The sequence below is a fragment of the Trematomus bernacchii genome, unplaced genomic scaffold (assembly GCF_902827165.1).
Source record: "Trematomus bernacchii unplaced genomic scaffold, fTreBer1.1, whole genome shotgun sequence".
Taxonomy (NCBI): domain Eukaryota; kingdom Metazoa; phylum Chordata; class Actinopteri; order Perciformes; family Nototheniidae; genus Trematomus; species Trematomus bernacchii.
The window spans coordinates 6,563,900-6,570,226 of NW_022987839.1; positions in this window are offsets into that span (position 1 = coordinate 6,563,900).

Genomic DNA, 6,327 nt, shown 5'->3' on the forward strand with positions numbered 1-6,327 from the left:
ACTACATAGTGGAGTAAAAGTACACAATTTACCTCTGAATTGTAGTGGAAGAGAATTACAAAGAAGCAAAAGTGGAAATACTTAAGTACCTCAAAAATAAGTACAGTACTTGACTAAATCTACTTAGTTACTACCACTGCAGGTATTTTATGTGTGCGAGCAGCCCATAATCCACACTATACATAAAATAAATCAATGTGAATTCTGTTTCTAATTTGTTTAGTTTTTCCCCTGATAAAGAACAAAAATAACCTATAAAATACTGTTAAAGAACCGGATCGATAAGCAGTACTTGTAATTGTTTCAATTAGGCCTCATTATTTCACAGTGGCACAGGATCATCTGCCAATACACCAATACAAAAGCACTTTTGTTCATGTTCAATCCATAATAAAATATAAAATTATAGTTGGATCTTTTTGTCTTGTTATTATTAGCAGAGAACATGTAGAACATGTTTGTAAAACTATAAACAATTAATTTTACCAATCTCGGTGGGAACCGGATTAGGGGGGGCTCGAAAATATTTCCAATTACACAAGGGGAGACTGACTGAAAAAGGTTGGGAACCACTGCATTAATCAATAACAATTAGGGTTGCAAAATTCCGGGAATTTTCAAAGATGGAAACTTTCCATGGGAATTAACGGGAATAAACTGGGAATTTTCAAAATTGAAGGTTGGCTCTTCGTAGGGAACTTAAATATAGTTGGGGAAAGTATATTTTAGCATAATCTTGACTAAAACAAACAGATGCCATTCAAGTACACTTGAATATCCATGCCATAGCACACTGCTTACTGCATGGCTATTGAGACCACACCCCCTACAGGCACTGTGCATTCCTCCATCACATGCACAGATGATTTCGAGAAGACTGGATCACACTTTTGAGCCCAAAGCACAAGACATTTTGAATGGGACTTTGTGGGGATTTTTGGATGGGGGGGGTGCATTTTTGTTCATTTTTTAATGAGTGGGGTTTAACTCAACATTCCTGTTTTCGTTCTTCAATGAAACAAATAATTGTTCAATAAAATAATTAAAACTTGTTCTGTTCTACTTAAAAAAATAAAAATCTGTTGAAATGTCATGTTTTTTGTTTAATTTTGCATCGAATATTTCCAAAATTCCCCAGCTTAACTTCCCATGGAAACTTTCCGGCAATGTACCTGAAAGTTTCCGCCCCTTTGCAACCCTAATAACAATAAGAGTGTAAAGTGTTAATTAAGGGTAAAGGGAACAGACCTGCTCTGTGTATCCGAAGCTGAGGCTGTAAAACAGCGTCCAGTAGTTTCTGGAGTCTCTTGTTCTCCTCTTTGGAAAGAGACAGCTCCTCCTCGTACTCTGCTATCGTTTTTTCAAACAGAGCAAATATCTCTTCAGCAGTGAGTCGCTGCTTCTTCAACGACAGCAGCATTTGGACTTTACTCATGTTTACTAGATCACCTTTTCCTGCAAACTCCGTTAAACACACCGTTTCCCTCTCCATCAAACTCTCAATCTGACTAGTGTTGCTAACGTGTTTCCAGCTAGCATGCTAAGCTAGTTCCTATAGTCCGAGGTAAACGCTCCAGAAAAAAGAGCACACAGTCCATTCAGAGGTTTATCCAAACACACAGATGATGGATCAGTAGTGCTGGAGCTCACACACACTTTCTCAGGAACACAGAGAGATAGAACCGTAGCGACGAGACGCCACCTCGATACCATGCTCGATACGGTTCTTCTTCTTCTTCTCTCGGTTTTTGGCGGATTGCAAACAACTTTAAGGTGCATACCGCCACCTACTGTACAAGAGTGTGTATCACCATATCATCCTATCACCACTTGTGGAATTATACCACTGTATTCACGTTGTTTTAAATTCTTCCAATCAATCCTGTTTCACTCAAATACTTAAGAATGGCCTTCCTGGTAGCTCTCACCCCCTCACCTTCTGTTCCCAGTATCCCCATCAGGCTCCACTCCCTTCCTGCCTCTCTGACCCTGTCTCTTAGTTTTTCCCTCTCTGTTTTGTACATGTTGCAGTGTAATATGATGTGTTCCACATTTCCTTTCACTCCACACCCCCTGCATTCTTCAACTTCGCTTTTTCCCATTAAAAACATTGTGCCGTTTAATCCTGTGGTCCAATCTGAGTCTAGTGATAATGATCTCCTCCCGTCTGTTCCTTTCTGTATAGATCTTTATTATGACTGATTTTTGTAACTTGTGGTATCTCCTCACTTTCTGATCTTCCTCCCACCTTTTCTGTCATATTTCCATACCCTCCTTCTTAATTATTGCTTTTCCTTCTCCTTTTCCAAGTGAAACTGGTATTGCTATTTCCTTTTGTAACGCCTCTTTTGCTAACTTATCAGCATGCTCATTCCCTTTAACCCCCTCATGTGCACCCAGCATAACTGCACATATATTCCCCTCCTCTGAAGTCTCAGTAAGCAGTGGTTAAGTTCAATGATTAAATATTCTCTAACTGTTATTGTCGACTGTATACTTTCCAAAGCAGATAGTGAGTCTGTGCATATCACCACCCTATCAGGTCCGACCTCTTCAAATCATTGTAGCCCAATAATTGCTGCGAGTATTTCTGCTGTATAAACTGATATACATGCCTATCCCCACGCATTCTTGCTTCTTAGATCCATCTGTGTAAATGTGTAGGTAATTGTAATACTTTTCGTTCAGATACATATTCGTTTTAATTCTCACTTCATTTATTTGCCACTCTTTTTTCCTGTCTATGATACTCACATCTATATTAGCTTCTGGGAAAAGCCATGGGGGAACACTACTAAATGGGCTTGCTTTGGCAAACTTTATGGTCTCCACTCCATATGCCCTCGTTCTCTCCTTACTTGTCCAGCCAAACCCACGCCCCTGGAACTTTGTATATTCCCAGCAATCCTGTAGTATTCTGTTTGTGATATTTTCCTCTCCACTTCCTTATAGCCTGACCCAGTATGACAGAGCAAGTTTCTCTCTTCTGATCTCCAGAGGTGTCTCTCCTGCTTCTATCAGAACTGCATTAATAGGGGATGACTTTATTGCTCCAATACACAACCGCAATGCTTTATATTGTAGTCTATCCATTTTTAAAAGCAACGTTTTTGCTGCTGCTCCATACACTATACAACCATAGTCTATTGTGGACCTCATAATTGATCTGTATATGTCTATTAATGCTTGTTTGTCTGCGCCCCAGTTGCATCCAGCTACAGCTCGCAATAGATTTAATACTTTTTTGCATTTTGTTTCCACTTGTTTAATATGTATTTTCCATGCATATTTGCTATCAAACCACAGTCCTAGGTATTTGAACTCATTCACCTTTGTCATTGGACGATCATATGTCAGCTGTTCAGCGGCGGAGCCAGCACATTTTCAGTGGGGTGGCCAGGATGGAACCAGTGATCATTTTGGGGTGGCATTGAAATCACTATTATATGAACATAAAAATACATCTCACTATAAAATAAGGGGTTATTTAAGGCACCTACAACACACCTCTACAGTATTTGGGATTAAGCTAGTGGTGGAATAGATAAAATAATATTCAGTATATCTAACTATTTTTTTCTTATTCCCACAGGCAAAGTATCAACGAAGCTTACATTATACAAATGTAATGCAATATACAGACTGTTTAGCTTATGGTGATCAGCAGCACTATGAGCTCATTCTCTCAGTGTATCATCAGGAATACAGAGACACACACACATAATTTAAATAAGAGTTTTTAAATTAAATGATTGGTTAAGAATAAACATCTTAAAGTAAATAACAATAAACAATAGCCCTTAACCCTGGAAGGCCCCCGGTTGTAATTGTACAACATTACTTTAAGCTATCCAAAAAAGTCAGTAAATGTTTTTGTTTTTTTAAAAGACTACATTTACATAGTCAAAAGGTTCTTTTGTTCAGCCTCACAATGCTATTGTGTTTATAGGTCCTGCCCTCTGGCCATACATATAAGACTAACATTCCTGACAATAGATCTCAATAGTCATCTTTTATGGTGTAAAAGCCTTTTTAATAATAACATTTTTGAATGGAACATTCTCAACATGAATGCATAAATCCAAATAAATATAACTTAAATATGTGGGGAAATACTGTGTTTGAAATGTATAATTGAAATGAGATGTTAGCTTTTTGTTTTGATATATATATATATATATATTTATTGTATTCCAGTCTCCCTTCAGATATGTTACGTGGCACGTAATTCAACACAATGCTGCTTACCTCCTTCAGTTGGGAGAAAAGCTGGTTCAGGTTTATTTCCCCTCTAGGCTTTCACGTTCATGTGATATGATTTTATTCAACCTCTTATTCAGGGACTCAAATGATTTATACCCTTACATTACCCATTAGAATGTATTTTCCTTTCACTTTTACATAACTGCCCTCAGTAAACCCTGGTCAACCCTTCAGCATTTACAAGAAATGCCCTCTGTTCTTCTAAATGGAACAAACACGTGCAGACTGTAGTCAGCACTTGGAATTGTAGCTCAAGTGGAGCTCTTCCTAGCTTCAGTCTTCCCCACCATCACATCCTGAGCACTTCATCATTCTACGTATCTGCTATCTGACGAGAAGGTTGAAAAGATAAACTATTTATAAAAGTTCGAATTTTTGAAATTTCAATGCAAAAGTAGGATTTATTTTCAGACACACATTCCAGATTAATGCAATTTCACAAGCTACTTTTAATGAACTGATCCACACTTTTACAACAGCCTGATCTTTGTCAAAGTGTTTTTAAAAGAAAAATGGAAAGGCTGGCTGCAGTCAAATAGTCAAAAAATCTGCCCCTATCGTCTATTCCTTAACCTCTGTGTGAAACGTCACAGGGTTAAGGAATAGTGGATAGGAGAATTCAAAAGGATTTAGGAGAAGAGACTGCGGTACTTTGAGGGTGTTTCTCAATCGCGAGTACGCTTGCTTGGTAGCACATGTCTGCCGAGCATCTTGCTTCAGAAGCGAGTCAAGAATACTTCCTGGCATTCGGAAAACGAAGAGTGGAACAGGCTAGCAAGTGTGCAGGTGTGCGTCATATGAGAGGCCCCGCCTTACATCTTCCGCCACAGATTTGGGGAAATTGGTCCGTGCGCAAAGCATTGTGGGGATTTTAAGACCGCGGAGTCTACTCATGTGCAGCCTCGATATTTCTCCAAACGGAGTACGCCGGGCTCGGTAGATTTCCAAGTATACTGGAGATTGGAATAGTACTTCGGCGGCACTCGATGACGTAGTATGCTTGAAATAGTGGCTCTGGAGCAGCTTTACTCGCGATTGAGAAACACCCTGAGAATCCGACTGCACTTTCACTAAACGTAGTATTTATGATGCGCCAGCGGACGTCATGAATGTGCGTCTGCTGTGGGGAAACTCGTTTTTTATACAGCGGACTACATGGATGTATAATAAGAACGACGGACTACTGCAAACACATCAAGAGACTTTGCACCACGCTCTGATTGTGTTGTTTTATGCTTTATGAACGTGGACAACAGAGAAACATATTCTTCATGACCAAAGTTGGAATTGAAATAAAAAAGGAAAGTGAAACTTAGGCTCGTCACCCTCTCCCTCTGGTCCACATTAATACAAATGATCCCAATTACCAATATGTATGATTGTATGAAAAGATCTTTAAATAAATACAAATGTATTCATTATAAACGTTAGTCCTTAACATCTATCACTGTGTAAATCACCATTAAACATGTTTTAAAAGTTGAACAAACCCCACACAGCTCAGTAAAGACTGTGTAATGTTGACTTTATTTGATCATTTCAGTAAAAACTAACATTTATATTTCTCTTTTTGATTATAATACTGATGAACATCATCATTCAACTGGTCTAGTGTTAAAAACTGCAGCATTTTATTAAACGGGTGGCAGTGGCTCAGTCTGTAGTGCCTTGGCATTGGGACAGAAGGGTCACCGGTTCACTTCCTGCACAAGTGCCCATGAGCAAGCCACTAAATGAGTTACAACATTTAATTGACATTCTTGAGTTTAATTATCAAGTTTTGTTAATACATTTTGGTTCTGACATGTTTCTGAAATAAGTTGAAAAGACTTTTCACCTTTAGATAAATGCTCTTCTTTAAAGAGTAAAACATTTTTCCTCAAACCCTTATCATGTTTAAAACAAAGATAAATAGTTCCATGATAACTTAACCCTTTAGATATGTTGATGCAAACGACTTGGCTGTGTTTTCAGAAGAATTGTCATGCTACAAACAAATGTATTTACCAGATTTTCCTTAAAGTACCTATCCAAAGCTGTAGTGATTGGTTGTCCAAACCAATT